This window comes from Nannospalax galili, unplaced genomic scaffold (assembly GCF_000622305.1).
Source record: "Nannospalax galili isolate Female #2095 unplaced genomic scaffold, S.galili_v1.0 scaffold867, whole genome shotgun sequence".
Lineage (NCBI taxonomy): Eukaryota > Metazoa > Chordata > Mammalia > Rodentia > Spalacidae > Nannospalax > Nannospalax galili.
Genome location: NW_008355797.1, coordinates 350,871 through 367,727, shown reverse-complemented (window position 1 = coordinate 367,727; position 16,857 = coordinate 350,871). Strand labels below are relative to the sequence as shown.

Sequence of the window (16,857 nt, the reverse complement as noted above, 5' to 3'; positions counted from 1 at the left end):
TTCCTTTCTTTCTTTCTTTCTTTCTTTCTTTCTTTCTTTTTTTTTTTTTTTGAAGTTAGGGGCTGGAAAGGTAGCTCAGGGGTAAGAGCAATTGCTGTTCTGGATTCCAGAGGACTTGAGTTTGACTCCCAGCACCCACATGGCAGCTCTGTCACCCTCTTCCAGGGCACCATGAACATACCATCACACATACAGGCAAGCCAAAACACTTGTACAAATAAAAATAAATAAATCTTTAAAAAAAGAAGTTTGAAGTTACACATGTCCCCAGGGGTGAACATCGGCTGCCCTGGAATACTCCCGCCTGGTGCCACTATTTGGGGTCTGGAAGTTGTGTTGTTCACAGTGGTGTGAGTACCAGTCTTAGGGTGCAGTTTAGAAATATGGAAGTTGTGTTGTTCACAGTGGTGTGAGTACCAGTCTTAGGGTGCAGTTTAGAAATATGTGGGGACCATGACAGCTAACCGTCATATGTAACTTCATACATGGAGGCGATACACTCATACACATAAAATTAAGATAATAAAGATAATATAAAGAAATTTATGGGGATGTTTTTGGTTGTCACAGTGATTACAGGGAGCTACAGCACTTAAGGGTGACAAGATACATCTAAATGACATTTAAATGCATAGGATAATACTATACTCCAAAGGATTTTCTGCATTCTACTTCTTTTTTTTTCAAGATAGGATCTCATGTATTTCGGGCTGGCTATAAACTCATTGTGTAGTGGAGGATGACTTTGGATGCCTGATCATTTCCATCCCCCAAGTGCTGGAATTACAGGTGTGTGGCCATGCTTGACTTTCCTCTTGACTTTAAATTCCTTGGTCAGAGTGGCCATCAACAGGAAAACAAAAACATGGGCTGGAGATGTAGCTGGGTTGGTAGAGTGCTCGCCTAGCATGTGCAAAGCTCTGGGTTTGATCTCTAGCATTGCTTCAACCAGGCACGGTGGTGCTTGCCTGTAATTCTAGCACTGAAGTGGTGGTGACAGGACGGTCAGAAATTCAAGGCCAGCCTCAGCTTCATGGTGAGTACAAGGCCAGCGAAAACAAAAACATGGGCTGGAGATGTAGCTGGGTTGGTAGAGTGCTCGCCTAGCATGTGCAAAGCTCTGGGTTTGATCTCTAGCATTGCTTCAACCAGGCACGGTGGTGCTTGCCTGTAATTCTAGCACTGAAGTGGTGGTGACAGGACGGTCAGAAATTCAAGGCCAGCCTCAGCTTCATGGTGAGTACAAGGCCAGCTGCATGAGACCCTGTGTGGGAAAATAGTTTGGTATTTCATTGTCCACAACTCCAATCTATACTTTCAAAAAAATACAACTCAGAATTTAGGGGTGAGGCAGGAGGCTTGTTACTTCAAGGCTAACCTAGGTTACACAATGTGAGACCCTGTTTCAAAACTTAATATGCCAAGCATGGTGGCACACACCTTCAATCCAAGCACTCAGTTTCAGAGACAGGCATATCTCTATGAGATACAGGCCAGCCTAGTCCACATAGCCAGTTCCAGGCCAGGTGTGCCAACAAGGAGACCTCTGTCTCAAAAGGTATAGGAATAAACAGAAAACCCCAAACTCAACACCACCAACAAAACCCCACAAAACTCAATACAACAAAATGTAAACAGCAGAAGAGAAGGAAGAAGGAAAGCATAAGTGCAATAAATAATGACACTATTTCCAGGTGGAGCGGTGCACACTGGTAATTCCCACAGGTATCAGAAGCAAGATTGTCCTGAGGTACAGGCCAGCAAGGTAGATTTCCAGGAAGGAAAGGAAGACAAGGAGGGGGAGGGGCTGGGTATACAGCTATGGACTTCACTGCCATTCTTGGCTATGTAGATAATTTAGGGTTAGCATATGGTAGATGAGACCCTGTCAAAAAAGATAAGAGACAGAGAGAAGAGGGAGGAAGGAGGAGGAAGAGGAGGAGGAGGAGGAGGAGGAGGAGGAGGAAATGCTAACAAGATTCTGGGAAAAGGAAAACCGTATATACTGTTAGGGATGTAAACTAGCTAGCACAGCCACTCTGGAAATCAGTATTGACGTACCTTCAAAAACTGAAAATTAAGTCGGGAGTGGTGGCGCATGCCTGTAGTCCCAGCACTTGGGCAGCAGAGGCAGGCGGATCTCTGAGTTCAAGGCCAGCCTGGTCTACATAGTGAGTTCCAGGACAGCTGGGGCTACAGGGAGACCCTGCTTCAAAAAGACAAGACAAGACAAAACAAAACAAAAAAAACAAACCTGAAAATTAATATGATCTGGCTATTCCACTCCTTGGCATACACTGAAAGAATAAAGTATACAGTAGAGATGCCTGCATACCCATGTTCCACCAGGCTGGAAGTATTAGCAGTAGCCTTCCCTGTCATGGACTCTCCCACTGGAACCATGAGCCATAACATAATAAGCTTTTTCTTCTGTCAACTGCTTTTGGTCATGGAGTTTCATCACAGCAATAGAAAAGTAACTAATATACTTTCCATCAGAGAGGGGAAGGGGATCATGGTGGCAGGGAGGGAAGGGAAAAGGAGGGTAATGGCGGGTAGACATAATCAAAATATGTTATATGCTTGTATGAGGTTTTCACAGCGAAACCCACTACTCTGAATAATGAGGTCTGTACTAATAATAGACTCAATACCTTAGTGGACACCTATCTAGATATAAAGCTTATTAAGCATCAGTTGGACCTAATTCCATTTTATATCCAAGCATAGAATATTTTTTCATGAATTTCATTAAATTTTCTAGAAATATAACTTGTATAAACCAACAGGGAAATGATACTTGCTTTTTAAAGAACTTGAACAAGATTATTCATCATTTTGGAAAATAGTGTCATCTATGGTAATGGTGCCCAGGATAAGTGAGCAGTCAGTGTGGCACATCTACACTCATCTGTGTCTCCAGTCACCGCCCTCACAGTGCTTCTGGATTTGGACTCCAGCATCCAGCTATTTGTCTTCTGGTATGGTTGTATCTAAGCACTTTTATTAAAATGCATAGTTTAAAAATATTTTATTATTTTTATCTTATGTGCATGACTATATTGCTTACATATGTGTAAGTGCACCCATGTCACGCAATGCCTGAGGAGGTCAGAAGAGGGGGTCAGATTCCCTGGAACTGGAGTGTATCGCCTGAATGTGTGTAAGTGCGCCCATGTCGCTCAATGCCTGAGCAAATCAGAAGAGGGTGTTGGATTCCCCTGGAATTGGAGTTGCAGATGGTTGTTAGCCGCCACGTGCATGCTGGGAACTGAACCCAGGTCCTCTGCAAGAGCAGCCAGTGCTCTTAACCGCTGAGCCATCTCTCCAGTCCCCCAAATGCATACCATTTCATTTGAGCTATTTTCTCTTCACTCTTATCCAGTAGCTAGTACAATATGTTGTTTGCCATGAAGTTATGTGTGAAGCTAGTTTATGCTGAATTTACCCTCGGGTACGGGGTCTAACAGGATGAGACTTTCTACTCTGGGGGCTGTTATATTGGCATCAACAGCTGGGATGGTAAATGGAACAGAACATAGACTCAGGAACCAAGCTACCAAGTCTAGATCTCAGCTCTGAGGCTTATTGACGTGTGACCTTGAGGGAGTTAAAGTGTTTCTCTCCTTTCTTTCTTTCTTTCTTTCTTTCTTTCTTTCTTTCTTTCTTTCTTTCTTCTTTCTTTCTTTCTTTCTCTCTCTCTCTCTCTCTCTCCCTCCCTCCTTCCCTCCCTTCCTTCCTTCCTTCTTAGAGGAATAAAACATTTTACTTTAAAAGTATGTTTTAATAAAAATGTCTGTCCATTTATTAAATATCCACAGAGTGACAGTCACTGTATAAAACAAATCTTATTTGTGCTCTTTTGAAGTAAACAACTGTTTTGCTGCAGGCGTTTTTGAATTATATTGACATTTCAGTTTCACTGTCGTAGAATGATTTATCTTTAAAAAAAGATTGTTTGTTTCAAGACAGGATGTCCCTGTAGCCCCAGCTGGCCTGAAACTCACTATGTAGTCCAGGCTGGCTTTGAACTCAGAGTTTCACCTACCTCTGCCTCCTGAGTGCTGGGGTTAAAGGTGTGTGCCACCATACCTGGCTTTATTTTGAGAATATTATACAATGTATTTTGAATATATTTAGATCCCTTCCCACATCTCCACCCCACCCTATTATCTCATGTCTTTCATTATTTTTCTCTTTTTAAAGACTTATCAAGTCTAATTGTGTTCCCCAAATGCTCTAGGGTGTGGGTCCATCCCTTGGAGTGCCATCATCCTACCAGGTGTCACACTGACTTTTCCTCTCCCAGCAGCTATCAATTTTCAATAGATCCTAAGATTTTATTTTATTTTATTTTATTTTTTTTGAGACAGGGTCTCTTTGTAGTCCCAGCTGTCCTGGAACTCACTATGTAGACCAGGCTGGCCGTGAACTCACAGACATCGCCTGCCTCTGCCTCCCAAGTGCAGGGATTAAAGGTGCATGCCACCACGCCCAGCCCAAGATTTTATTTTATTTTTAATTGTATGTATGTGTCTGTGTGTGGACGTCTGCAGAGAGCAGATGTGTCTGATCCTCTGGAGCTAGACTTACAGGTTGTTATGAGTCATGTGATGTGGGTGCTGGGAATCAAGCTAGGTCCTCTATAAGAGCAGTAAGTGCTCTTAACTGTTGAGCCATCTCTCCAGCCCCCTAAAATGACATCTCTAAGATTGTTCAAGACTCAAATTTCCAATCCACAGTAGAAACAGATTATGGTGGTAAAACAGAAGTTGGGGGTTGGGGAAGTCTGTCAAAGGTTACATCTAATGTCCCCTTCCTGGGAGAACCACTTCCTCTTCCTCTCCGGAAGCCCCTGCCTCCACTCTCTCTTTCACTTCTAAAACCATTACCTTTCCCACGACCTCTGCCCCTGTTCTTATTCTTTTCCCTTGGCCTCCCCTGTCACCTCTTCTAGGATACAGGATCCTTTTTCATCTGGAGGATGAGGCAGAAACTTGAGCAATGATAACAGTTTATGTGAGTCTATATACAACTTCTGTAGTTTTTGTTTGTGTTTTTGAGACAGGGTCTCCCTGTAGCCTCAGCTGGCCTGGAACTCACTATGTAGACCAGGCTAGCCTCAGTCTCACAGAGCTTCTCCTGCCTCTGCCTTCCAAGTGCTGGGATCAAAGTTACGTGCCACCATGCCTGGCTTTGTAGCTTTTTTGAAACTGCCTTCATGTTTTCTGTCAATTTAACAGAAAAATAAAAATATCCAAGTTGTCCAAATATTTCATCTACTTTTCCAAGTTGTTCTTAGCTTTCTAAATAAACAGATATTGAAATGAGACACCTTATTTTTTTATGTTTATAAATTGTCATTTTCACAGGGTGTAGGAACTCCTAATAAGATTACATGTTCTGAGGTCCTTGGCCTTGGCCTTTGTTAAGGCCTCCTTGGCACTCTTGTCCAACCCTCCTCTGCTGCCAAGGCTGACACCACCACCCACTGCCTCCATGACCTCTGTCTCAAAATGATATAATATCTGGGGGCCGGGAAGTGGCTCAGTGGATAAAGTGCCTTCTGTGCAAGCATGGGGACCCCAGACCTATTTGAAAGCCGAGTGGGTGGCTTGTGTCTGTAACCTCAACACTGCGGGGGGACGAGAATGGGGAGACTGGAGGGTTCCCAGAGCTCACTGGCCAGCCAGGCTAGCCTAGCTCAATCAACAAAGTCTAGGTTCTGAGAGACCCTATCCCAAAATAAGATCCCACACACTAACTTCTGGCTTTCACATGCACAGGCACTCAGAGGCACGCATGCACCCACACAAACGTGTAGATATACAACCACCCATCCACCTACACAAGCAATCTCTCCTGTTGGTGCCATGTGTGCCTCTGGCCTGAAAGTTACTTTGTTTAAAAAATATTTTTATTGAGTTTTTGTGCATTTCATATAATAGATTTTAATCAAATTTATACCTCCTCCCCCATTGGATTTCATGAATTCTGTTATATATGTTAAGTCCTATCTAGTCAAGCATTTGTACCCAGATATCCTTCTGTGCAAGTTCATTCACTGGAGTCTACTCAGTCTATCTAGAGTCCCCCCCTTAAAGAAGATCTAGCCTCCCTCACCCAGCAGTGATCAGCTGCCAATAGTTCTTCTGGGGTTGGGGCCTGCTGCCCATTTCCCTCGTTCTATGCTGAGTTTTTGTCTGACCAGTGTCTCAAATCTTCTTTGAGAGCATGCCCCCAGTAGGCCTCACCTCTTCTACCTTCCTAATAGCACTGTGGGCTGGGGCCCAAGCCTCAGATCCACTGACCTTTGAGAAACATTCCAGGTCTGAACTACACAGTAATGGCACATGGTAAATACTCTGAAAAGACAAGCCATCAGTCTTCCCTCCCTGTCCCAAAGAGAAGCTGTGTAGTAGCTAAGTTCTTTGGGAGGAATATATCATAGGTTGATCTAATTTCAGGAATACATAAGGCCCATAATTTCTATACAAACAGGCAATTACCATCAATGGATATCATGGAGTTAGTCTCACTGTTAAGAGACATGGTCAATATGATTTCCCATCCCACCTTGAACCTAGTGCTTCCAGTCAGTTGGTAGACAGAGAGATCAGAGTTAAAAACAGAGGCTGGAGAGATGACTCAGTGGTTAACAACACTGGCTGCTCTTGTAGAGGACCCAGGTTTGGTTCCTAGCATCCACATGGTGACTGACTCCTTAACTCCAAGTTCCAGTGGATCCGATGCCTCTGTGGGTATTGCACATATGTGGTACCCATATATGCAGGCAAAATACCCATACACATAAAATAAAAATAAATAAAATTTAAAAAGCATAAAAAACAGTCTTGGGGGAGAGCTAGTTATAGAAAAGTTGGGTGGTTATTTAGGCTGTACCTTTTGAAGTGCCTTCTTCATGGTGGACATTTCGGCTCTGAGAATGGCTTGAAGTCCAACTTCTCCTAATCTTTGTATCCAAAACTCTATTCCTTTCTCGGTGCCTGGGCCTGGCCCCTGATGCATATCTCTCTGTCATTGGAGTCTTCTCCTCGACTTACTCTTACATAAAAGTGGCCTAGTTCTTAAATGGGGCATATAGTGTGTGCAGGGACATGGCTTGGCATAACCTTCAGATGTAAAATTCTTTTGGAGCAACATCAGCCAATAACACTACTTCCTGGAACAATGGTACCTGCCTGTTTAGAAAACATGATGACCTTGCTGGAGACAAGAGGGACAGACTGAGGTGATGGTGTGAGGGTGTACAGTATGAAGCATTTTGCTGTGGAAACCACCATTGGGTCCCAAGAAGGCTGTGTGGCTCAGATACAAGCACAACCTAATCGTGGCTCTTGCGGTCTTTTGTCCCCCTCTTCTGGAATCCCTCATTTCCTGGGAATATGATTTGTTCTGGGCAAAAATTCAACATCAATATAAAACAAGACTTGCTGAAGTTGAGCCAGGAGAAAAGGATTCACATGAAATCCTGAGGCTAGAGAGCCTGTACCCTGGGGGAAAAGAAAAGAAAGTCAGGTTAGGACAGGCATTGTCCAAATCCACGTCAAAGATCTGCCTCTACCCCTCCTCCCATGGGCAGTGTTCAAGTGCCCAGTTCCTTCCTGTTCCTTTTCTAGTCCCTACAGCACTTAAAGAAGATGCGCTCGACAACTTCTACAATTCTCCTGACAGCATCGAGAAGGCAGCCCTTGGTGCTGAACCATACACTTTAGATTTCAGCTTTTTTTTTTTTGACAGTGTATCACTATGTTTGGGTGTGCACTAGCCACTGTGTGCACGTGTCAGAGAACAACTTTTATTTCTCTTTCTGCCATGTGAATTCTAGGGATGGAACTTGGGTTTGATCAGATCAGGCTTGGTGTCAAGCACCTTTAGCCACTAGCCCATCTTGCTGGTCAGCAGCCTCGGTTTTGAACACAGGACATGTGGAAAGCCACCAGGCCATGGAATGGCATTTAATACTTGTCCGAAACACCTTGAGTCAGATTAGATGTATGTTATGAATTGCAGTGTTTTTGATGTATGTACAAAGTTTTCTGCTCTTACGGAAATACAATGTTTTAACCATGGAAAACAAAGATTTTTAATATGTCCCTACCATCATCTTGCAACATGTAGCTATCAAATTAGTATATCTTTGGATTCTACTTGCTAGAATGTTTGACTTAAAAATACCATTTTGGGCTGGGGAGATGGCTCAGGTTTAACAGAGTCTATATACTACTCTTGCAGAGGACTTCAACTCAGTTCCTAGCACTTACATTGGGTGGTTCACAACCACCTGAGACTCCAACTCCACAGCATCTGACATCTCCAGCTTCCAAGGGCATATACACACATGTTTACATACTTACAGGGAGACATATACATATATACATACTTATAAAATAAAATAAAAATTCCAAAAAAATGTTGTTTGTAGCTGAGTATGGTGGTACATGCCTTTAATCCCAGCATTTGAGAAGCAGAGCCAGGCAGATCTCTGTGAGATGGAGGCCAGTCTGCTCTACATAGAGAGTTCCAGGCCAGCTGGCAGTATGGGGAAACCCTTGTCTCAAAAAAAATAAAATACTTGCTGTTTGAGTTGCTGACTTAGGGTTCATAAAAAATTGCTAAATGAATTTCAGTTTGGGGCTAGGACAATATTTCATCTACCATATTTGTATTTTTATCTTTTTTTCCATTTATTTATTTATTATTTATTTATTTTATTATTATTATTTTTGGTCTTTTTGAGACAGGGTCTCCCTGTAGCCCCAGCTGTTCTGGAACTCACTATGTAGACCAGGCTGGCCTTGAACTCATAGAGATCCGCCTGCCTCTGCCTCCTGAGTGCTGGGATTAAAGGTGTGCACCACCATGCCCCGCCGTTTTTGTTTTTTAAGACAGGTCTCACTATGTAGCCCTGGTTGGCTTGGAACTTGCTAGTCTTAAATTGGCCTTGAACTTGGGGTAATCCTGCTTTTGTCCCTCAAGTGCTGTGGTTACAGGCCTGCACTACCAGGCCTGCCCTGGCTGTTTTTGTGGTTTTGTTTTTTTGCCCTCCTGAAGCTGAAGATTAAATTCAGGGTCCTGAGTGTATTAGGCAAGTGCTGACCATTGAGATACTTCCCAGTTCTAGAAGTAGGTTCATTTGTTCATTTTTAAGTCCTTTATAATGCTGGATCTCAGATTCATTTTGAGGTCTCTGTCTCTCTCTCTCTCTCTCTCTCTCTCTCTCTCTCTCTCTCTCTCTCCTGTACCCTCTCATCTTTTTTCCTCCCTTCCCTCTTGTCCTCTTTTGTTTGAGCATCTCTTTGTCTAGCAGTTTTGTGGTGATATATTTCTATCTCCTTAGTTTTCTTTTTCTAAACACTGTAATACAAAAGATGAACTTGTGGTCACTGAATCCCTTTATGTTCCAATCAACACACTGTAGGCTTTTCTCTCTCTCTCTCTCTCTCTCTCTCTATATATATATATATATATATATATATATATATATCTTTTTAAACAGCGTTTCCCTGTAGCCCCAGCTGGTCTGGAACTTATTATATAGATTAGATTGGCCTTGATCTCACAGAGATCTGCCCACCTCTGCCTCCTGAGTGCTGGGAGTAAAGCCATGTACCACTGCACCCAGCTACCATTGGTGATATTGAGATCAGTTCAGGCCCAGGTGTGGTCTGGAGGCTCCATGGATGGGTTCCTGGTCATGAAGCTATGTCTGTGCTCCCTTGCCTCTCTTGGCCTGCCGTGGTCACAGTGTCAGGCAACAACTTTTAAATTTCTCCTTCAAAAGAAGTGACCTCACTCCCAACTTATCACTTCTGGAGAAGTCCTGCGTCTTGTTACTGCGGGAGGACAATTTAATGCCTGTTAAACTGGGGGAGTTGAGTTCATAGTCACTGTCGCTTGCTTAAACCCAGAAACCAGATGACTTTAGCTCCAGCTCTGCTTGTAGTGCTTATTGAGTTTCTCTTCCATTGTGACTCATGAAGATATTTATCTTTCTTTTGAGTCATTTTTTATGCTTTAAAATTTTTTCTTTTTGCAGTTTTTTCTTTGAGTACTGTACATAGGGCACCTCAAAGCATGAACCCCAAATGCAAATAATAATAATCTTATTATTATGTGCAAAAATAACCACAGAAATAATCCCACCAATTAAATTTGTATTATATTTTATTTATTTATTTGATTTAGTGTGTGTGTGTGTGTGTGTGTGTGTGTGTGTGTGTGTGTGTATGCACAGCACACTGCTGTGTGGAGGTCAAAGGACAGGTTGTAGGAGTCAGTTCTCTTCTGCTCTGTGGGTTCTGGGGATTAAACTCGTGTGATCAGGCTTGGTGGCAGGTGTCTTTAGCCATCTCGCCAGGCTGCTCATTAAATATTTCATGCACTCATGAGAACTTTAGCTTGCTTCCTCTCCATTAGGAAAATGAATGTGTGGTGAATCTGAGAAAGACTTCTGAGTCCTTCTTTTCTTTTCTTCTCTCCTCCATTTGTCTTCTCTCTGTCACCCCTCATTTCTCAATCTCTGGTTCCTTGTTCCTTGTCCCTACTCTCTCCTTCCTTCTCGTCTCTGACCTAGGATTTGTCAGTTTCTTGTGATGTCCTGGTGTTATCTCAGTCTGGTCATATCAAGTGATGAGAGGGAGCAGATGTGTGTCATGTTTCCATGCCACAAGGTCCCATTCAAGGAAGGCCCTTAATGAAACTGTGAGTGAGTCTGCAGACTTTCTTCGAAAGAAAAGTGGGAAGGAGGAAGTTAATATTTACTACAGCGTGTCTGAGGCCACATAAAGCACAGAGGTAGAGAAATAATTATATGTTTTTCATTTAATGTGGCTAAAGATAGCCATGGACTGTGTTCAGATCCTGAGATCCAGCCTCTGGGCTGTTGAAGTCTATGCCTCTTATGTCTCCTGGACTACTCAGAAACTTTCTCTAGACAGTTCTCAATGGCCTTTTATGGGGTATAAACATACCTTGGCATGATGTGAATGGTGCATCTTGAGGACAGCACTATGATTCTAAAAGTTATTTTTATTACTCACTTCCCCATGTCCAGGCTAGAATTTTATCTGGTTTGAGCTTGCATGGGACTTGTGCATGTTGTCACCATGTCTGTGAGTTCAGATGAGTGACTGACCAGCTGTCTAGACTATTCCGTTTCTTTGTGGTCATCCACCCCCTCTGGGTCTTAAAATATTTCTTCCTCCTCTTCTGCAATGATCCCTGAGCCCTGGGAGGCAGAGGTTTAAAATACCTCTCCTATTCAGGGTTAAGTACTCTGCAACCTCTTGTTCTTTGCACACTGGCCTATTGTGGGTTTCTGTATCTGCTGCATAAGGAAATTTCTTTGGTGAGAGTCAAGAGATGCATTCATCCTAAGTGTAGAGGGCCTTGAAGATGTGTCCCTTAGTGTTAAGCATCTCACAGACACTTACTCTCTGTGTTTGACCAATTCTGGAATTCTGTAATAGTTTCTATCTGATGCAAAAAGAAGCTTCTTTGATGAGGGGTGAAAGGTGCACTTGTCTGTAAATATGAGGTTGCATATTTAGAATAAAGTCAGAAATTATGTTGGTCTAGGGATGTGGCAAAAGTAGATTTTTTTCTAAGGTCTATGACTGCTCCAGCCATGTGTATTTGGCTGTTTACAGTACCACACATGAGTTCCCTCCCATTGAGCAAGCCTTAATTCCAATTATACAACTATTGATTACCCCCAAGATAAATGCACCAGTGCTGGGAAGGAGAAAGACAGTGTCTTACAGTGATGGGACTCTTGTAGGGCCCAGTGGATGGACCCACACAAGGACATTTGGAGATGAAAAGCAGATTTTGTATGGGTTCACTAAATTGGGTGGGTGGCAGAGGTGGGAGGTGAGGATGGGGGAACAGATCTAAATGCCATCAAACTATATTGTATGAAAACTGCAAAAATTCAATTTTTGAAACGTTTTATTGTGTACATGTGTTTTGCCTGCATGTATGTATGTGTGCCACCTGCATGCCTGGTGTCTGTGGAGGCCAGAAGAGGTTATTGGATCCCCTTGAAATGAAATTATAGATAGTTGTGAGATACCATGTTGGTAAACTGAACCCAGGTCCTTTGCAAGAGCAACTAGTATTCTTAACCACTGAGCTATCTCTCTAGCCCTGAGGGCATGGTGTTCTTTGTCCCAGAAACTGACTGTACTGTTTGTTCTGTGTCTTGGTCATTTCTCTAGAACACACACATAACACAGGATTTTACTTTTGACTTTAACGCAAAGAATAAATACCACAGAGACTTTTATTTTCTGTGATGGGGATTGAACCCACTGCCTTGTGCAGGCTAAGCAAGTGTTTTGCCATTGAACTGCATCTCTGGCCTAACAGAGACATTTAAAATACTCCTATTTAGGTCTGGGCCATTTCCCCAGTAACATTGTAGGTGGAGGGAGGGGTCTTCATTATTTTGCCTTTGTTCAAAATAACCCAGACAGGGCAGTTGTCCACCCTAGATTAGCTAATGTGACACTAATGCTCCCCAGATCCCTTATCTACCTTTCTCTATAAATTTTCTTGCCTATCTTGTTCCTACCACTTTGGATTACATTTTTTTATATCCATGGGTATCTATATTTTCATTTCCCTTTCTTGGTTTTCCTGCTGAAATCCCCCTCACCGTTGGACACCATGCCATCTCCCTACACTGAGAATCAGTTGTGGTGTTTATTAAATACGGACCTCTGGCCTCCCTGGAGAACCAGATTTTGTAGGTCTGATTGCTTAGCCCTCTTCATTTGTAAACAATGACTTTCTTTTTTCAGTACTGGGGATTGCACACAGGGCCTTCTACATGTTTAGCAAGTTCTTTGTCACTGAGCTATATTCCCAGCCCCCTGTAAATAATAACTTCAGATCATACTGGTACTGGTGGATCATACACCATACTTTGAGAAACATAGTGCTATAGTTCAAGTAAAAAAAATTAGAAATTTGAGCCAGGTATGGTAGCACATGCTTTTAATCCCAGCACTCAGGAGGCAGAGGCAGGGGGATCTCTGTGAGTTCAAGGCCAGTCTGGTTTATATAACAGGTTCTGGGCCAGCCAGGGCCACATGGTGAGACCCATCCCAAAAAAGAAACCCCTCCCAAAAAAGAAATTTGTTTTTGTGCTGGGGATTTAGCCCAGGACTTGCATGTGTTCAGGACCTGCTCTATCATTGAAACCCACCACAGTTTTTTTTTTTTTTTAAAGAGATGGAGCTTTATTGTTCAGGCTTCCCCAAGCCTCTGGGAGCATGGATATTGCCACTATGACTAGCTTTTGCCATTTATAAAGTCTTCAAAGATTCTCTGATAGAGGCAGAATTTCAGAATTCTCTCACCAGCCTTAATATTTCCTTCATTTCTCATTTAATTGCCTCCTTCCTTTCTCCTACTAGTTACAGGTCAAACATCAATGCCAGAGGGCTAATGGGAACTCACAGAGCAGTTAGTAATTGGCCTCCTGGGCTCCATGGTTGAGTGGTTTGAGCTCCTGAGTCTTCCCTAACTGACCTTTGCTTTCCAAGGCAGGCCTCTGTCTGTATGCAGACCCTCTGGCTGCCATCTCTGGAGCTTAATAGTTTTATTTCTTCATTTCTGAGATTTCACTTGAAGCATGCCAGGTAGCCTTAGTTACCTTAGTTCTGGTTCTCATCATTGAATCTCTAACCCCTCTTTCCTTGTCTGCCAACCCTAGTCCTGGCAACCTTAAGTCAAGAATCTGTAAATGTTCCCCACCTGGTGTTACTGCCCAGCTTCCTCTTGCATTCTTTTTCATATTAATTCATTTAAAAACAAACATTTATGAAACGTCTATAGTGGCCCTGTACCAAACATATCACTTTGATCCCTGATAGATAAAGTAGCCTATGGATGAATCCGGTTGATCAGGAGAAAGCACCAGGACACAGATAAAACTCCATCGGAATGGAGATTCCCTTCCGGGCAGGGAAAATGTCAGCCGGGGTCAGGGTTGTGAGCTGGGGTCTTTTAAATGCGGAGGCTTCTGCTTCCTGCAGAAGGCGGGAAGAAGGTGGGAAGATATATTTTTTTTAAGTTGGGTTGGGGTGGGGGTAGGGAGGTGGGGGGGTGAGGGGACTGTTAAAACCTGCCTTCTTTAGAGATCAAAGGGGAAGCCTGCTGTGTTGGCCAAACTCTGGAGAAAAGTCTGCTTCTTTGATTTCAAAGACCAGGGTTCTTATCAGCTCAGTTCCCTTTTCTCAGGGGCTTGTGAGGTCCGTGAGACCCTGTTGGTGAGGGGGCAGGGCTATCTGAACCTTAACAATCCCTATCTAATCACAATGGAAAATCAAAGTTACCTTGTTTTGGTAGACATTCACTTTGGATCCCACTGTCTATATCTTTTAACCACAGTGGTCTTCTCCATCTGACTTTGAGGAAGGGGCTGAGCTGAAGTCGAGGAAGAAGTTAATAGCTGTCCCATCCTCCTCATTGGGTTGTGTTCTCAAAGAAGCTGTCTCCAGAGCCTGTGCAGAGCTCCCTTTATCTCTTGATTCTTGAGACTGTAGATGATGGGGTTGACCATGGGAGTGACCACAGTGTATAGGACAGAGAGGGTCTTCCCGAGCAAGACAGGCATGTGGTCTGTTGCGGCCACATAGACCACAATAAGAGTGCCATAAAACACTCCAACCACACTGAGGTGGGTGGAGCAGGTGGAAAGGCCTTCTTTCTCCCAAGGCCTGAAGGTATTCTCAGCACAGTCCTCAGGATGAAGGCATAGGATGTCACAATTAGCGAGAAGGGGGTAAGTGTAAGGGAGCCTGAGATGCTGACTCCAGCTCCTCACATGACCCACACATTCCCACAGAACAGCCCTACAACTGGAGCAAAGTCACAGAAGTAGTGGTCAATCACCCTGCTCCCAGGACAGAGGGACAGAGGGGCTGCCAGGGCCAGAGCGAAGGCAGAAAAGAAGAAGCCACTGAGCCAAGCACCAATGGCCAGGCAGCCACAAAACCAGGCACTCATGAGGACAGGGTAGTGAAGGGGATGGCAGATGGCCAAGTAATGGTCATAGGACATGGCAGAGAGTAGGAGGCACTCAGCTACAGCCAGTGAGGCAAACACATAGAACTGGACTAGGCAGCTGACTAGTGAGATGATGTTGGATGAATAGCCAGTCTCCAGGAGGGAGAAGTGGCAGAGGAAGAAGCACATGGGTGTGTGAAGTGTCTGACTGGAGGCCACAGCCATCACAATGATATTGCCACCAACTGTCACCAGATAGATGGCTAGAAAGAGGGTGAAGGGGAGGAAACCTAGGTGTTTCAGGTCCCCAAAGCCAAGTAGGATCAGCCAGGTAGTCCGGTTCTCACCGTCACTGCTGGATTGCTTCTTCATTGAGATCTGAGCCAAAGGGAAGAGAGGAAGGCAGCCAGTGTTAAGCAATATTCTATTGGGGTCACACTCTGTGCTTGGCTTACTGTTTACACATCATAGCAAATACTGTAGACAGGCCTAATTGCTTCCTGTTTATTTAAGAGAAACCAACACCCAATAACTTGAAGTCAATTATTCAAGGTCACTATGATGGAACTGTGATTTGAACCCATTTACTTGACTCCAAATCTCCTGTACAGCACATAGGAGTGCTTTTCCCAAACCTGTTCTTGAATGACAGAAACACAGAAATGAGAGAACATGGTAGCACTGTTCTCATCATAGGGAACTATTACTTGGTGATGCTTGCTGAGCACCAGTAGGAGAGCCACAAGTGGTGAACTCTTCGGGCAGGATGACAGTGGTGCCTCTGCCCCTCAGGGGAAGTGGTCTACTGTGAAGTTACACACAGCCATGAAGCAGACTCATCTCGGTCTACTTTCCATTTCTAAGAAAGTCAGACTTGGAAGGCTGGGGCAGTAGCTCAGCCAGGAAAGGACTTGTGCTGTTTGAGCCTCAATACCTTCGTAAAAGCCAGGCACTTCCTTGGACACCTGTAATCCCAGCACTGGGGAAACAGAGACAAAAGGATTCCTGGAGTTTGCTGGCCAGCCAGTCCAGCCAAATAGATGAGCTCCAGGTTCAGTGAGAGACTCTGTCCCCTCAAATTAAGTAGAGAGTGGTTAAGGAAGACCCCTAACCTGTGCCTCTGGCTTATACATAACACACATACATATGTACATGTGCACATGCACCCACACACATCTGTGTGCATGCGCACGCGTGCACACACACACACACACACACACACACACACACACACACACACGCCAAACCCAAAGAAAAGTCAGATTTGGAAAACCAGATACACGATCTCTATCACCTGCCGTGTGGGAGATCCAGTATAGGAAGATCAGAATTAGTCCAGATCCTGCTCCCCTGGGAAGACATTCATCTTGGAAGATGGTTGGTAAAGCTGTTTACAGATTTTGTTCAGGCTCTGGGTAGCTTGTCAGAAACAGAGGAATATTTATTTTTCTTGACTCTACTGCTTCAAATCCTTGTCAAATGCTCACTTTATCTCACCTAACTCAGTTCTTTAGACGTTTCTACTGTGGGACAGGTTTTCTTCTTTTAGTTATTACAGAACTTCTTAACACCAAACTCAAAAGACTTTGATATATATTCATAGGAGGAATAAACAAATGAACAAGTGAATTAGTTAAGATAACTTTCTGCTAACAAATTGCCATGGAAAAATTATTGTATGTGACAAATAATACTTGGGTTGGAGAAAAACAGTTTTTTTGAGATGGAGTATCACATTGTAGTCCAGGCTGGCTTGGAACTCAACATGTAGATCAGGCTGGTGCTGAACTTAATGGTGATTCTTCTGTTTTAGCCTAT

General features: G+C 43.6%; 1 pseudogene; it reads right to left on the bottom strand.

Moving 5' to 3' along the window:
• Window positions 1–14,512: 14,512 nt before the first annotated feature.
• LOC103750583 lies at window positions 14,513–15,411 on the bottom strand (annotated as a pseudogene).
• Window positions 15,412–16,857: the final 1,446 nt, after the last annotated feature.